The sequence below is a fragment of the Macrotis lagotis genome, chromosome 4 (genome assembly GCF_037893015.1).
Source record: "Macrotis lagotis isolate mMagLag1 chromosome 4, bilby.v1.9.chrom.fasta, whole genome shotgun sequence".
Classification (NCBI taxonomy): Eukaryota; Metazoa; Chordata; class Mammalia; order Peramelemorphia; family Peramelidae; genus Macrotis; species Macrotis lagotis.
The window spans coordinates 154,537,563-154,556,032 of NC_133661.1; the positions used below are offsets into that span (position 1 = coordinate 154,537,563).

General features: G+C 36.8%; 1 protein-coding gene and 1 pseudogene across 1 annotated transcript in view; one reads left to right on the forward strand and one right to left on the reverse strand.

Annotated features, from left to right (window-relative positions):
* Positions 1-18,470, forward strand: part of MAP2K1 (mitogen-activated protein kinase kinase 1) — a 101,443-nt gene that overhangs the window by 20,106 nt on the left and 62,867 nt on the right. The window lies entirely within an intron of this gene.
* Positions 1,899-7,440, reverse strand: LOC141520473 (NFATC2-interacting protein pseudogene; annotated as a pseudogene).

An 18,470-nucleotide genomic window follows, 5' to 3' on the forward strand; every position in this document is an offset into this window, starting at 1 on the left:
ACATTGCTTAGATAACATAATTTATTCTGCTTCTCCTTCATGCTACAACCTGCTTATACCCTTGTCATCATGCACCTCTCTGTTGCCTCAATTTTAATGAGCCTCAATTTTGACTTTATAAAAAAACTAGTGTTATAATGACTCTGCTGTGCAATGGCAGTGGATGAAGATTGGTTGTTTCAGAGAGAAGTGTGCGGTCAGTAAAAGAACTTTGCAGTTTCCCAAAGGCAATCAATCCAATCTACTTTTTAAATTCCAGGTGGCCTCAATTCACCCATTGATTTGTGTCTGTAAATGAACTTGTTTTAAATATTTTGATGGCTGCATTTTGGTATAATTGATTTCCTTTCCATCCTTTGTATTTTATGCATTTAAAAACATTACTTTGAAAAAGGGTTCATAGATATAACCAGACTTCAAAGGGTGGTGGGAAAGGAGAAAGGGTAGTGATAGCTAAGCTTAGCGATCATTGTTATTTTCTATTTTGTGTTCTTTACACCTTTAGAGTATTGTGTAACAAGCTACCAATTGTCTTCTCTTGCCTTCATCACAGATGCCTTCTAAGGGTGTAGATTATTCTCTTAAAAATTTTGTGTAGGGAGAAAAAATAGGTATTTAACCAAATTTACTAATATTTTCTCCATTGCCTTTTTCCTTGATAATAATGAAATTTGAGGGTTTTCCCCCCCTGCTTTAACTATTGTCACTTCTTCAGGTACCTTAAAAACAGATACATTAAATGTCTTCAGTATTGTTACCTCTTCATAAACAATTTTTGTACTTGGTTAGTGTCATTTAGCTGCTTTCCTTATCTTTGTTCTCTTCAGTGTCATCTTTTTTGTAAGCAGTAAAGGTTGTATGTATACTGTGTCTAGTGTTTTCTCTATCTTTCCTTCAAAAAATCTTGAAGCTGTCAACAGGAAATCACAATTATATGAAACTAGGCTTGTGAAAACCAAAACCAGAGTTCAGTCCTTATAGAAGGTTGCAAATTTTTGAAAGCAGGACAAAGGAAGGAAGAGGTGATAAATCTTCACCAAAAGGAGTATGGCATGTGAGGGGAATTAATGGTGCAGTAAAAGTGGGAATAAAGCAAAAGCCCATCTAGAGCGGAGGAGCAAGTGAATCACAAAAACCACATTTTTTTCCCCTTGGGAACTATTAGACCATGAAGATGGTCTCCTTATCTACAAGGGTCCAATTGCAAACCTAGAGCAGACTGTCGGGCACCTCTCTTGACTCCCAATGACATTAAGGGAATCCATTTTGTGTTGGGGGCACAGGTGGTTTGGGGGATGGGAAGGTTTTGTCTTTGACACACTCTGGGCCACCTGTATGTTCTGAGTAAAGTGATTTCAGGAGAACATGGCAACTTAAAAAGACAAGTTTAGGAGACTCCTTAATAGTTCTTAACGGGGCTTCTATTTCATGTTATCAATAATGTCATCTGCATCTGGAGGACAACACCATTTATTTTTTTTACCAAATTACATCATTCGTTTTATTTTAACTCCAGTTACAAAAATGACTGGTTTCATTAAAAGATATTTGGAAACAAGAGGTCTGCAACATACCTTCACACCCCAAGATCCAAAAGAATTACTGCAAGGGAAAGAGATCAAAGGACACATTTACATATATATACAGGAAACTGGGACTCAACAATCTGTTGGCTAGCAGAAGGGGGACTAGGATGCACTCAAAGGAATTGATAAGAGCAAATGCTGGAGTAGCAGCTCCCCACCCAGGATACCTGTGGAAGAGGGTGAGGTGGTAAAAGGTGACAAGGGAAATGGAGGGGGGAAAGGGAAGGTTGTTTTCTCAGATCTAGTGTTGGAGCAACTGAAGACAGAAGAAGAAGAAAAAGGAAGACCAAAAGAACAAATAATTTCTGAGCTTCACATCTCACTGTTTGAAAAGGCAGGAGGAGTGGAGGTAGAAGGCAGAAAACTGCACTTCAACCTCTTAACTTCAATGAGGTCCTCTTGCTCCATGCCTAACTCTGCTGGGGTACCTTGACCCAAAAGTTTCTCACCATCAAAGAAGAAAGAGAGTTTATGTCCTTTAAGTCCCATGACCTCTGCATAGTGAGACATCAGTGTTCTAAGAGGAGCACCCCGGGGTACAGTGACCTCCAAAACCTGGTGTTTCTCTTGCTCCTGATCTCTGAGTCGAAGTTCCTCACCCAATTCTGACTCTTTCGAAGACTCAGGAGTACTATACAGGACCACAAAATCAATGACGTCAGTCACTCCAATTTTTAGAGAGCTGAGGGTGGCACTAGGGGAAAGTTCTATTTCTCGGAACAGAAGAAGAATTCGGGCAGGAGACACTCCTAGGCGAGTTGCCATGTGATCCAAAACAACCTGCAAAGGATCAGTGGTACTGAGGCAATCTGATAAGGTCAGCCCGGCACCTCACTTTAAGAGTTAAGAGTCAAGGGCTCTCCCTAACATTGGTCTCCACCAAGATCACTTCATCCTCGCAGTTCTCAGAAACACGGTCTTTGGGTGATAGGGGGCTCAGGTAAGATCTGAGACCCTGTAAGCGCTTATTTACCTCCCTTATCTTCCCAAGGGCTCTTGGTGGTTTCCTGGATGGCCCACGGCGCCTGGGAGGGGGAGAAGGGGAAGAACTGTCCCGAACCGAAAAATGGTTCTCCTCATCTTCATCATTAGCCTTTTGATTCTTTTCTTTAGAAGAAACTGGTAAAAGAATGGTCTCAGAGAGAGGTCTATCCGAATCCAAATCCACAACTTCCCGGCCAGGGCTTCCAGTGAGCAAGCGGAGGCTGCTCTTCACCCGAGTACATGGGGAACCTCGGGGGCCTCCCCAGCTGGAGCAGAAGGCGCCACTGCCCCGGCCCTCTCCTCCTCCTCACTGTCAACACCATTTAAAAGGGATTTCTCTTTGACTTGAACTTTGCGCTTGTCTTTGTGTCTTTTTCATTGATCCTGAACCACATTTTCCAGTATTTTTTTCTTCCTCCAAGCATAAGACCCACATTCACAAAATATCATTTACTTTGTAGAATTTTATGGAGTTTTTCAGTGGTTTTGTCTTTGGTCCTGTGCTTTCCAAATCTCTATCAATTACTTGAAGACACAGATGATGTGGTTGTCAGATCCACAGATGGCATGAATTCTCTATTTTGTCACTCTGTAATATATTTTAAGGCAGTTATTTTTATATTTGTCTTTTTGCAAATGCATATCACAAACATTGAAACATAAAATGACCAAAGTGCACCATGAAATAATATTTCTTGTTGTCTTTGGAAGCACAATGAAACCAACTTGCCTACTACCTCTCTTATGCTTCTTTTTAAGAAGAGAACCTGTGGATTGTCTTACATAGTTTGTTATATTTGATTTCTTCAGAGCCATTTTTCCATTTAATTAGTTTCTTTGTTCTGATTTCATTTGTAGTGCAGAATGTTAAGATTGCTATGATTCTTCTAAGCTTTGTGCTTTTTTTAGTCTTAACGATCTTGTATAGTCTAAAAACTGTGATTCTTAACATTCACTGACCCTGTTTTCTCTGACTTTGCCACTATCACTAGAGAAAGAATGGAGGTTATGTAAGACTAAGAGCCAATTCCCATTTTTCTTCTATTTAATAAATTCCTGTGGCTTAAGAATGCTTCATCAAATGGCCAGGTGACTGATTAGCTTCTCTTTTCTTAGCTAGTTTGGTCTTCAAGAAAGGGTTTGCTTAGATTTCTACCAGGATTTTACTCAAAGCATTTTTAGTGTAGTAGATAAAACTTGACTGGAGTTGGCTTTGAATCAAGATAGCAGTTACTTAGAGTCACATGAGCAGTAAGACATTGAAGTATGACTTTATGATATAACATTAAGATGACAATTCATATTTATATCCAAAGTGACTTCTTCATAGTCTTAGGAAGTAGATGTGAAATTTATGGAAATGAAAATGCATGACTTGAACTTAGTTTTTAGAATAAAACTTGGAGAAATTGCTATCAATCTGTCACCAAACATTGCTATTGCCAGTTATTAAGCTCTGGGGGATACAAATACAAGCAAAATGAAAGACAATCCTTGTCTTCAAGGCTTATATTCTAATGGGGGGAGACCTCACATAAAAGGTGAGTAAAGTGACTTTACAAAGTTTGGAAAGGAAGGGCTACAAGGGACTAGAGTGGCCAGGCCTGGAGAATGAGGATGGCTAGAGGCAGCAGAGGTGGGGTGACCCTCATTCTTCAACTAATCCCTCAAATGTCTTCAATATTTGGAGATTGAGGGCTGGGGAGTTATGACTGGGAAAGAAAGCAATGATCTCCAAGATCAGTGAAACTTGTGGCCATGAAATAAAGATAGCCAGCATCAAGAAAGGAGATTTTTAGAGTTTTACTCTTAATGTTGGGTTTTGTTTTTAAAAGATGGAAATTGTGAGGAGAATGTTCTATTTCTTATACATATTGTTCCTTGAGGGAAAATAACTGTTGAGTTGCAGGGTGTAGCATCCTTGTTCTGCAAGAGATCTATTCCTTCTTGTATTCTAGTCTTAGGATGTAAATTTAGTTTATGATTCCTAAATTATCACACTTTCCTTACCATTAACAATCTTTCCCTCTTATGAAGGCAAGGTATTGGTGGCATTTCTTGTAGCTTTTTTTTCTTTGAGCCTGTTTATTGTTTTTATGACTCACTTGATACTTAACATGAGCTTCCTTCTATTTATTTTCTTTTTGTGTACGGATCTTGTCACCTCAGTTAAGTCTTTTTTTAATTTAAATGTTTTATTTATTTGTTTTTCTGTAACGATGTACATGTAACGGTGGTTTTTAATCAATCTTTTTTTGCAGGCTTTTGCATTTTGCATTTTTCTTCCTCCTTTTCCTCCCACTGACTGAAGCAATCTAATGTAAGCTCTACATGTATATAACTATGCTAAATAGAGATTCATATTGATGTTGTGAAAGAAGAATCAAATCCAAACAAAAGAAAAATACTAGAGAGAAAAAATGACAATATATAAGAGAACTTTTAAAAATTGAAGGTAGTAAGCATGTAGCACAGTGGGGACTGGATAAATACCTGGAAATAGCACTAGGCAGTAATATATAAAGAGAAGTGTGGAAGAAGTGACATTATTATTATTGTGTTAAATTTAGTATATATTTCTTTTTTATTCTGAACTTTTTTTATTAAAGATTTTATTTATTTTGAGTTTTACAATTTTTCCCTTTATCTTACCCACACACACAGAAGGCAATTTGTCAGTCTTCACATTGTTTCCATGGTATACATTGATCCAAATTGACTTTAAGGAAGAAATATAAATTATAAGAGATAGAAAGATCAGACAATAAGATATCAGTTTTTTTCCCCCTAAATATAAGGTAATAGTCCTTGGTCTTTGTTCAAACTCCACAGTTGTTTCTTTGGATACAGATGGTATTCTCCATTGCAGAGAGCTCCAGAATGTCCCTGATTGTTGAACTGATGGAATGAGAAAGTCCATCAAGGTTGATCATCGCCCCCATGTTGCTGTTGGGGTGTACAGTGTTTTTCTGGTTCTGCTCATCTCACTCAGCATCAGTTCATGCAAATCCCTCCAGGTTTCCCTGAAATCCCGTCCCTCCTGGTTTCTAATAGAACACTAGTGTTCCATACATATTTCTTAAATAAATTGTACATAAGTTCACAATAAAAGAAAACTTTAGAAATTAGAAAATAAATTTCTGTTATGGAATAAGAATCAGCTTTGAAGAGGGAGACTTGGTTGGAAAGGGGATAGACTAAGGTCTGATTTTGTAGATCAGCTCTACCAATAACTACCAATTGTTTTTCCTTAGGTCATTTAACTTTTCAGTTTACAAGACCGTTTTGTAAGGCCTTAAACTGCAGAAATGAACAAGTCTGAAATGGTGGAGGAAGTTACTCAAAGGAGAACTTCCTACATTCATGAAATGACAGATCAGAGAGAAAAAAAAAATTCCCTACCGTGCCTGGCTCATATTAAATATTTATTAAAAGAATGATTGTAGAAAAGAAAGACTGACCCTGTGGAGCAGAGTCTCTGTCCATTTAAAGATTTGGTGTTGCCATGCTTAAAAGATTGCTTAGTAACTATTTTTTAATAATGTAATATGCTTGTCAAGTGAAGTTGATGATATACCAGAGAAAGACTTGCTGAACTGGTGGAAAGAGCACCTAAATTAGATTAGTTGATTTGAATTTCAATCTTAATTTTGCTACCAATTAACTGTGACCTTGGGTCTGTTCCAAATTCTCCTACTTGGGGGGTAATCAGAACCTTTCTTCCTACCTTGCTTCACTGGAATGTTGAAGATTACATATGAGAACTGCTCTGACTTCTTTAGAAGGAAGTGACTAAACATTCCAAAGGGGAGGAAGTATGTGTGGGGGCAAGCCAACTGTTGAAAGCAGAAAGTGATTTATAGACCTCATTTCTTTCCATGATACAGCATAGTGAGAATAAATTCTCTCTCTCTCTGAAGAATAAAGGAGATTCTGTAATTAAAGAAGTAGGAACTCACAGAGTAGAGGATCCTCTAATCATTTCACCTGTCATATTTTTTGATAGCCAAGAAAAGAGTGGAATTTGGTCAAACTTTGATCCTTTCCTGTGAATTTGATGGTTGGGGAATTCACTTTTTCCCCCTATAGCAGAAGTGTCTTAAAGGGCAGCAGCAGATTAAAATATCATTGGGAAATATTTAACAAAATAAGCATATTTTAAAAATGGAAAATGTTTATATTGTTTTCTAAATGAATGACTAGCCTGCAAAACTCCTTGTATATGATTTAGTGATCCTTCTTCCTAGTTAAGTTTGACACCATTGCCCTATAGGATCTGTAAGATTTTGGAAGGTAAGTAGAGGATTTGAGGAAAGGCCATTGAAAGGAGTATTTTTTTATTTTATTTTTTTTAGACCACAGTGTGTTGATGACTTTATAGGGAATTTTAAATGGGTCTTCCTTCCCTGTAGGATAACATTCAAACTTTTAGCATACAAAAATATGCCAAGCCTGGCATACAAAATCCTTCACAATCTGATTCCAAACTCATTTTTTCAAGTTTAACCTCTTATTGCATGCTAAACCTCTGGTGTATTTTATTTGTCTCTATGTCCTCTTCCTCAGATTGGTTGTTCAATTCCCTTTGAACAGAGCTTGTGCTTTTTCTAGATCTCTAATTTTGGTCATAACATTTTTCCCATCTAGAATACTTCCTTCTTTTCTCTTCTAGATTTTGTCCATTCATAAAAGCCCAAGCCTACATCATATGTAATCTCTGAAGCCTTCCTGGACCTGCCCCTCAAGGATCACTGCCTCATAGTTTGTTTTGTTGACTTTGCATTTGTCCCACCCTACCTTGTATTGTTATAAAATGGTGGGCTTTCCGGGTTCTAGGGGCCCTAGAGCTCTTCTGGTCCAACCCCTTCATTCTGAAGACGAATGAGTTAGAGTCTTCAGGGTTTTGGTTTTTGTTTGTTTGTTTGTTTTTTAGGTTTTTTGCAAGGCAAATGGAGTTAAGTGGATTGCTCCAAGGCCACACAGCTTGGTAATTATTAAGTGTCTGAAACTGGATTTGAACCCAGGTACTCCTGACTCCAGGGCCTGTGCTTTATCCACTGCGCCACCTAGCTGCCCCTGAGTCTTCAGGGTTATACAGAGGGCGAGGCAGGATTAAAACCCATGTCCTGGATTTTTTTTAATACCACAGTATCACTTTGCTTTTGTAGATGAACTTTTTAATCTCTCTTCAGATTGGCTGGAAACACGTTGAGGACAAGGATCCCATGTCTTCCACTGTTTTTTATCTTCTTCATAGCACCATATTTCCTGTGGGAGATTTTATTTATTTTTGTCTAATTTAACACACTTGCCTATTGAAAGTGTTCAGATATTTGTTGAGGACTTGAAAGAGTTAATAGTCTTCCTAAGCACCCTTACTTGCTCCCAGGAAGTAGCTTGTAAGGCAGGATGTGGCCAACCCTTGAGTAAATGAGAATTGTTCCCCTCTGGAAGAAAAGGAAGTAGGTGGGGAGAAGTGAAGATTATGTTCAGCCCAAAAATCTTTTCTTCAGCAGCTTTAAGACTTTCCATTTTTTTCTAGTAAGTTGGTATATTATGGTTACTTTGACCCAAAGTGATCAAAGTTTTTCAAAAAAGGGAGGGGGAAGGTAAATCTAGAATGAAGTTTTGTGTTATATGCTTTAATCTTCATTATATTTTATATTATTTTAAATTTCTTAATTTTCATTTTTAGCTATTCCTCCCATTTATTCTCCCTTATAGTTGAACAATTTGAAAAAAATTCTTATGCATACTTGGCAAAACAAATTCCCACATTGATCATATTCAAAAATGTATTTCTCATTCTGCGTTTTAAGTACCACTACTGAGAGAGGAATAGGATAGCATGATTTACTGTTAGTTCTTTGGCATGATAATTTGTCATTGTGTTAATTGGGATTCTAAAGGCTAGAGTTTCATAGTTATTTTTTTAATAAATTCATTGAGACAACACAAGCTGTTTTACTAGTATTAGAGACAGCTAGGTGACATGCTAAATAAAAAGGTAGACTTAAGAGTTAGGAGGATCTTAATTAAAATTCTTCAGCTTTTTACTAGCTATGTGACCCCGGGCAAGTCATTTAACTTCTTTCACCTCAGTATCCTCATCTGTAAAATAGGGATAAAAATAGTATTTAGCTCACAGGGTTGTTGTGAGAATAAAATGAACTAATATATGTAAAGTGCTTTGTAAACTTTGTATCACTATATAAATGCTTCCTTTCATCATTAGTATTATTAGTTCTGCTTAATTCACTCCATCAGTTCATAGAGTTCTTTCCAGTTTCCTCTGGAACTTTCCATTTTGTCATTTTTATAGTGCAGTAATATCCTGTTATATTCATAGTACCATAATTTTATTTATGTAGATCCTTTTCCTTTCTTTAATTTTTTGGTAATATTGACATAGTAGTAGTAGTTGTTTCTGTACCCAAAGGATCTGTGTACAATTTAATAACTTTTGACGCGAGTTCCAAATAACTTTCCAGAATAGTTGGACCAACTTACAGCCATTTCATTTCATTAATATGTCTCAATGTTTGTCATTTTCTTCTTTTGTTATTTTTGCCAGTCTGTGAGTGTGAAGTAGAACCTCAAAGTTGCTTTAAAATTTTTTATTTCTCTGATTATTAGTGATTTGAAGATTTTTTTTCTTATGGTTGTTTATTGTTCAGATTTCTTCCTTTGAAATTTCCAGTGTTTAATCAAAAGGGAAAATTAGGCCTAGTATTATCAGATCTATACTATACTACAAAGCAATAAAACCATCAAAATTCTTTGGTAATGATGAAGAAATATAGGTTGACCATGACTAACATGGAAATATTAATTATAATTGTTACATAGTTAACCTATATTAGATTACTTGCCATGGGGAGGGGAGAAAGAAGGGAGGGAAACTCAAAAACTTACAAAAAGATGAATGTTGAAAACTATCTTTGCATGTAATTGGAAAAAAATAAAATAAATCAACTAAAAAAAGAAAAAATATAAGGTTGATCAGTGGAATGGATTGATCAGCTTACAGCACACAGAAGAAACAAATAAAAACTTTAACAAAGTGTTCAATAAATGCAGAAGACCCCATTTCCTACAGTATGAAGAGGAAGAGTACGTGTCCAAATAAAGGATAAAGAATCGCAAAAGAAAGAAAAAACAATTTTTATATATAAAATTTTATAAAGTTTTTACACAAACAAAACTAATGTAGTCGAAATTAGATGTGTAACTAGGGGAAAAATCTTTATATCAAGTTTCTCTGATAAAGGTCTCATGCAAGATCTGTAAGGAATTATGGCTACATTCCTTTAAAGCTCTTTCTTATCAAATACTTATTAGATCTTCACAACAGCCTATAAGTAGGTAGAGGTCCATCATCATTTAGAAAATAAGGAAACTGAGTACCAGTGATTTGCTCATGGTAACTCAGCATATCATTGTTTCAGTGCTATGCCTCTAGCAAGTGTTTTGTATTTTGTCCTAAAGCAAATTAAATGACTAGAGTACTTTAGAAATAAAAGACTCTTGGGGATATAATATTTATGTATGGTGAGATGACAAGAGGACATAAAAATATAATTTGATCAACTTCCATGTCACTGGAAAAATTTATCATTTGGAATAATAGTGTGTATGTAGAATTAATATATTGATAACTTGAAGCTAATTACTGTTTGAAAATCAGTGTTGACAAATGAGTAATATAACCTAACCTGTTAATTAAGACCTGACTCAGAATAACATTGTGAATTTGATTGTTCTTTCCAAGACTTCTTAGAGGAAAAGTTTGCCACTTGCCCTGAAGCATACATAAGGAAGTTTCTCAGTGGGCTCTTGGGGAGTTAAATAGCTGAGCAAGTTAAATAAGCAAGCAGGTTTTCAGCCTGCTTCACTAACTGCTCAACACTTTTTCCAAAGGAAGGGATTCTCCTATGTGTCTATATGCTGTTTTTTTCAAATAAATTCATATGCCTAATTGGCTTTCTTACTAATTTATTATAGAGTTTAGCCCAAGAATTGCAAGCTGAAAATTGGTCCCAGTTGAATTCGGAAATGCTTCTCACTTTTTTATAAGACAGTATGAGGCTGAGGCATCTAGGTGTCACAGTTGCTAGAGCTCTGGACATGGACTCAGGAAGACTCCTGAGTTCAAATTTAATTTCAGATAACTCTGTGACCCTGAGCAAGTCACTTAACCCTGTTTGCCTCAGTTCCTCATCAGTAAAATGAGCTGGAGAAGACAATGACAAACCACTCTAGTATTGTTGCCAAGAAAACCTCAAGTGGGGTCACAAAAATCACTTCTGAAATAATTGAACATGAGGCAGGGGGAAGATTTTGGATTTTGATTCCCATTAACTGTGGGAGCCTGCAAGTCACTTTACCTCTAAGCTTAGTAATGATAGTTCTGCAAGAAGTTACTCTCATTTAACTGTCTTATTGAAAAGGACAGCTTCTGGAGCGTCTAGGTGGCTCAGTGGATAGAGCACTGGCCCTGGAGTCAGGAGTACCTGAATTCAAATCCGGCTTCAAACACTTAAGGATTACCTAGCTGTGTGCTCTTGGGCAAGCCACTTAATCCCATTTGCCTTGCAAAAACCTTAAAAAAATAAAAAGAAAAGGACAGCTTCCTTCCAACTAACACTGTGCTAGAGTGAAATATTTAGATATGGCATAGTATCTGCCTTCATGGAGCTTATAACTTGAATAAAACTGATAAATTCCTTTACTTAAAAGTATTATGATATGAAAGTGTTTAGCCCTCTCAAAGAATTAAATAGATGTGTTAGAGCTGGCCCAGTTTGTTTCTTCAAATCACCATTGTGCCTACACTTAAAACCATATCACTGTCATCCTTCAGATGTCTAAACCTTTGCGTTCCATTCCTGGTTTTTTATCTTTCCTTCCTAATAGCATTAGGATGATCCTTTCCATTTTAAAGAGTACAATGTTTGAGATTATTTTATAGGAGTGGGTGGCTGTGATTTAAGTCATATCATTCAAAAGATTCCAGTGTTATTTAGTGAGATTCTTTGTAAATACATGTGGCAGAAGAATTCTGCATGATTTGAGGGTGTTTGTGATTTATACTATAAGGGAACATGAACAATAATATAGATCAGATGTGTCCAACCCTCAACCTGTGAGTTGCATGCAGCCCTCAAAGCCCATTCATGCATCCTGCATTACATAACTGGAAAATGAAGGAATGGATGAACATTTTATGTCAACATTGCAAAATCACAGCTCAATAGGTAGATGCACTGATAGTGAAAAAGCAGGTTATTGTTCATATTTAAAATGGTATATTCTTATTTTTGTTTAAAAATAAATGTTTTAAGGTGGCGCAGTGGATGGAGCACTGACTGGCCTTGGAGTCAGGAGTACCTGAGTTCAAATCCGGCCTCAGACACTTAATAATTACCTAGCCGTGTGGCCTTAGGCAAGTCACTTAACTCCATTGCCTTGCAAAAACTAAGGAAAAAAATGTTTTAATATTATCTCATTTTAAAAAAATTTAAGCAATGAGGTTAAGTGGCTTGCCCAAGGTCACACAGCCAGGCAGTTATTAAGTGTCTGAGGATGGATTTGAACTGAGGTCCTCCTGACTCCAGGGCTTGGTGTCCTATCCACTGCTCCACCTAGTTGCCTCTCTATTATTTTTATTATATTTTACTATGTTTTATCATGCCTTATTACAGTATTACATTTGATTGGTAATATGAGTCATATTTTAGTCATAAATAAATAATAAATTCTATGTTCAGCCCCTGACAAGTTTTTATTGGGCGATGTAGCCCAGATGAGCTATCCTAAATTAACCTCCTCATTTGATCAGAAACTGAGGTCCTGTGAGATGTAACTTGGTCAAGATTATACAGATAATCAAATTTACTAAGCACCTAGTACTACATGCTGGGAATATAATTGAAAGCAGAAAGCCCTTGCCTTCAAGGAATTTACTTTGAGTGAAGGAAGCCTACCTGGAAAGGAGAGTGGAGTGGAGTAGAGTGGGGAGAAGATAGACCTGTGCCATCTATGGAAGAGGAAACAACGGGGTGCATGGGTTTTAGACATAAAGAGCAATACCATAGATAAATTAATACATCAAAAAATACTCCCATCTATCTGATCTATGGAAAAGGGATAAATTTATGAATAAACAAGAATTAAAACATATAAACTGCAAAATGAATGATTTTGGCTATATTAAATTAAAAAAGGTTTTACACAAATAAAATCAATCCTGCCAAAATTAGAAGGAAAGCAGAAAGCTGGGAAACAATCTTCACAACCAGGAATTCTGCTAAAGGTCTCATTTCTAAAATACATAGAGGATTGCATCAAATTTACAAGATCAGAAGATCAGAAGTCATTCCCAATTGATAAATGGTCAAAGGATATGAACAGTTTTCAAATGAAGAAATTAAAGCTAAATATGATCATATGAAAAAATGCTCCAAATCACTGTTGATTAGAGAAATTCAAATTAAAACAACATGAGGTATCATCTCATACCTATTAGATTAGCCAAGGTGAGAAAAAGGGAAGATGATCAATGTTGGAGAGGTTGTGGGAAGATTAGGACAGAGATGCTTTGCTGGTGGAGTTGTGAATGGACCCAACCTTTCTGGAGAGCAATATAGAACTATGTCTAAAGAGCAATAAAACTGTTCTTACCTTTTTACCCAGCAATTCCAATCTAGGTTTATAGCCAGAAGAAATTGTAAAAAAAAAAAAAAAAAAATGGGAAAAGTTCCAAAATTTTCATTGCAGCTCTTTTTTGTAGTGACAAAGAATTGGAAATTGAGGGGATGCCCATCAATTGGGGAATAGCTAAACAAGTTATGGTACATGAATACTGTGGAATATTATTGTTCTATAAGAAATCATAGATGGTTGGTTGGACTCTAGAGAAGCACAGAATGACTTACAGGATCTGATGCTGAGTGAAGGGAATAGAACCAAGAGAACAACGTACACATCAACAACATTGTGAGATGAACAACCTTGATGGAAGCAGCTCCTCTTGACTGTCCAGAGAGCGAGGACAACTGTATTTGAGTTGTTGTAGACTATAGTATCCCCAACCAAAGGAACACAGAAACACACAGAAAACACAGAAGAAGAAAAGAACACTCCTATCGAATCTGCTGAACACGTTATAAAAATTATCTTATGTATCTCTTTCCCTCAATCCTAATTCTTCTTGTCAAAAATTGCTAATTTGTAAATGTGTTTAACAAAATATGTTTGTAAAATGCTAACCTGACTGTTCCCTATTGAGGAGAATCGGGATGGGAAGGGAGGGTGGAGGGAAATTTTGTAACTTGGAAATATGTATGTACAAATGGATGAAAATAAATTTAAAAATAAAAAAGGAAACATGGGGTGCAGTCTGGAGCAGAGGGAAGGCTGGCTGGGTATTAAGAGCAGGCTTCTCAGGGAGAGGCAAGTGGTGACTAAAACAGAAGCCAGATTTAGCTTCAAATCTCTGTTTTAGGGTTAATCTCAGTGGGTTACCCTGACGTCCCCTTTTAACTTGCCAGTAATTTTCATTTTGTTTTAGTAACTGTTCTTAATCAAATTAAAAGAGGAACCTGAGTAATCATCTACCTAACTTTCTTCTAAGTGTGTGTATACCCTTTGTTTAAATCTGCCAGTCTGTACACTGATCTCTAAGTCTCTTTCTCTTCTCTGAGACTTTCCTAAGCTACCAGACATAGATAAATCTTGTCAGCCAGCATTTATAAAATGCCTTCAGCCTGCCAGGCTTGTGCTAAATTCTGGGGAATTGAAAGAAAGGGAAAAAGAATCCAGTCTTTGCTCTAAAGATTCAGTCTAAGGGAGGTGACTACATGAAAACAATTTACAAACAAGATATGTACAAGATAAATTGGAGATAATCTTAGAAGAAAGATACTAAAATTAAAATCCTTCAGGTAGGCAAAAAATTAATTATAAACCCTCTCTAAATGTAGACACTGTAATAGTAAGCCCTCAAGATACAAAAAAGGCAAAAGACATTCTCTGTCCCAGTGGGGGAGACAACAAGTAGACAAATATGTACAAACTTTATACACATTAAAAAGAGGTAAAACACTGGAATTAAGAGGGATTTGGGCAAGATTTCCTGTAGAAGATGGGACTTTAGTTGGGATTTAAAGGAATCAGGGAAGTGAGGAGGAGGGAGAGTTGTCTAGGCTTGGTAACAGAAAATGACCTGAAGCCAAGAAATGGAATGTCTTTCATGGCCCATTAAGCAAACCTGTATCACTAGATCTGAGAGTGTTAGGTAGGGAGGTAGATATAAATGGAAAACAGGACTGGGATAGGTGTTCTTCCTGAGAGAGGGTTTTATGATTGACTTCCCTTCTCCTTCCCATCAGATCATGTCCACCTACCTCACTGCCTGACCAGGTAAGCTCTTAATAAAAACCTATTAATTGATCTCACTACCTCTCCAGCTGACCTCTTCTGATTATAAATTGCCAGGATACTGTACTTTATGTCTCATTTTTGTGCTCTTTCTATCAGTCCAGGTTTTCTCTTTCTTTTGAAGAACATTCCCCTTACTTTAGCATAGCTACTTTGCTACCTGGATTTTTTTTTTTTTTTTGCATGATTCTTTGACAGGGGTGGCTTATGCAAATCATGCCTCTGGCTGCTCACTTTTCTCCTCCAAGTTGACAGGTGTGTAGGTGCTCACAAAAGCATCACTGTTACTGTTCTGGAAAACAATTCTTAAACCTACCTCAGGAACTGATTAGTATAAAGATTAAAGATTTGCCTCTAGAATTTGTGGAACTGAGCCTTTCGGGAGGGAACATAATGCCTGGAAAGGATAACCATGGCTGACTTTGGCTACTCTGAAACTGTATGAAGGCCAGATAATGCTTAGTCCCTGAGTTGGCGGCTTCGGGGACATGTCTTGTTTTCTAAAGTAAACTCCAGGTTTGACCTAATGTGTCCTTAAAGTGGGAGAGTATTTATGTAATGTGATTTGAAGAGAGATGAGGACAAAGACTTCTTTGCTTAAAATATCAGCCGCCACTTACTTTCTACTATTGTAGTTTCACTCTTGGAATTAGCACTGGCCCCACCAGGTAGTGACTAGCACTAGTACTGAATCTGCCATTAAGTAACTGGTATTATATTGGGTAAGTCATTTATTTCTCTGGATCTCAGTTTCTTGATTTATAAAATAAAAAGTTTAGACCAGGTAACTTCTAAGTATTCTTCTATCTTTAACTTTTTTTACTTCTGTTTGATGATTCTTGAACATCTCTGTATCTCTTCATCTTTTCCTCCAAGCAATTAAGATTTTTCATAATAATGGTTGTTTACCACTAGACCCAAGGGATGATTTGGATTTACACCAACTGGACAGCATTTGGCAACTAGCCAGGGCCCGTATATGGTTGGGGGAGTGGGGTTGGAAGGCACCATTGTTTTGTTTGTCCCATTAATTATTGACACACTGAGTATTCATTTCCATTTCTACTTCAACCATTTATTTGACTAGCTTTTGTGAATTGTGTGATCCATTGATTGGAGATGGCTTTGAGGTGTAGCACAAAGTGCTCTAAATTGAGAATCAGTAGAACTGGGTTCTGGAAGTCACATTTAACTGTGACCTTAGGCAGACCACATCCCTTCTGGGCCTCAGTTTTTTCTGGGAAATGAAGGGATTATTTTTGAAGATCGCAGAGCTCTTCAGGGATAACATTCTTTGATTGTATGTTATTCCCTATTTAATCCATTGAGCTGTAAATGAAAGATAATAAATGATTTGGAGTATTCAGGCTCAGCAGGTGGATGAAATAGAAGAGAGATATGTTCATGTTCATAGGATCCACCTTTTTCCATTTATTTCACTTTGTCTTTGGTGTTTTCAGAGCTCAGATGACAGCTCTTGGGTTTTTCCCCCATTTTCCTAGTTCAAGCCTATAATTTTCTTGTATCTCAGTGAACTATGTTTACTGCAAGGCAGCCATGTGCATAATTTGTACTAACAATGGTCTATTTTATCTATGTTGTGGTGAACATGATAGAACTGGTCACAGCTGTTCTCTAGAGAAGAGGTATATGTGGGTGTGCAGTGGGGGAGAGAGTGAATGAGAAAAGGAGGCTGTTACTGCATATTTTCTCTTTACTGACTTACATGTCCGTCTGCCCATTTCATCTAGAACAGTGGACTCTTTGGGATCCTGAAAGCTAATGAGAATGGAGGGACAGCTACAGAGGCATTTGGGTCATGGGAGGGAGACTAGAGGGAGAGTTGAAGCCAGATAAATATTGGAGTTGAGTAGAAGGGACAGATCATTTCATTACAGAGACTTTCCTATTCAGGGAGTATTTTGTCTTTGTTTTTCTTGTCCTTTGGAAACTTGCCTTTTCCTGGATTGGATTTTTAAATTTTAAATATATATATATATATATTCATCATTCAAGAGCTTCTGTATTTATTTAGTAATGATGATGATGATGATGGTGTGCTTTTACATTTAAATAGTGCTTCTACCTTTTCAGAGTATGATCTCCATCCATTGACTTATTTGCTCCTTAATAATACTCGATGAGGGAATATTATTCCCATTTTACAGAGGAAGAAACAGACTTAGAGAGGTGTAGTGACTTAGAAGTCTTAAAATTAGAATGATCCTAACAATTGCCTAGGTGTTTGACTGATGAGGAGGTTCCAAAGAAGAGAATTGACTTGCTCAATTGTAGTTAACACCGGAGCCATGACTAAAATCCAATTACCTCAACTCCTAGTCTATTTTTTTTTCATTATTGCACCCCTTTCTCCTGCCGCCCCACATTGTTGTAAAATCACTATAGTTTTTACTGTGTGAGACTACTGTGTCTCAACTGTACAGCTGTACAGAGGTGTCCATACAAAGCCAGACTTATTTTTTCTACCTGACAGTGGTATAATCACTGTCCCCTCATCTTTGCAAATGTTCTCAGGCAGAAAAATGATTACATTAGAATTCATTAACATGCCATGTAGGGAGTTTGGGATAACATCATAATATATGACTATGAACTGCTCTAAGTCATTATATATGTCTGCTACCAAGAATTCTCAGGGAGTTCTATTTTTAATTTTGTATAAGGACAGTTGCTTTCTTTGCAAGTAATACATAATCTATTACCTGGCTATTGCTAGTATTTTAATAGTTTTTCCATTTATTAGTTAAATTGAGCACCTCCTTCAACAATTGCCTATAAAAAAATGAGACTTTTCAGGTGGACCTCCTGAGGTTTCCAAAGTGACTCTCACATAGCTAGTTGGGATCTAAAGATTCTGTCTCTGTTTCATGAGTTCTTAAAAACATTGTGACAGTCTTCTTTGAAGGTAGGATCTAGGAAAAAATGGAACGAAACTGTACAATGTATCCCATCAAAGCACATATACTCACACATCTCAGATACAAGGTAAAGACCCCAGATTGATTCTGAGTGACCCACTAGAGTTTGTTTGACCGCCCCTCCCCCCACTTTGGTACTCAGATGGAAGGTAGTATAAAATCAATTTTTCTTTTACCTTCCTAAGAATCAAGGGTGTATCATATCTGTCCAGTAATGTTTATAGAAAAATGAATGATACCTTGATCCTAGGCATTACTCTCAGCCTTGAAGAGTCCTAGAATTCTAAGATTTTAAGAGCTGAATGCTATCTAAAATTTAATCCAGCCTCCTTGGTTTATGGGGCTCCTAGAACTGAAATAATTTTTATCTAAGGTCATATAATAGCGGAGACTAGAGTAGAACCTGAGTTTCCTGACTCAGAGGCCAGGTCTCTTTTCCCTATTGTTGTTTTCTCTCCTCTGCCAAAGAGAAGGGGTCCCTAACTAATTTTTATTTTATTCCCTAGTAAATTTCATGGGT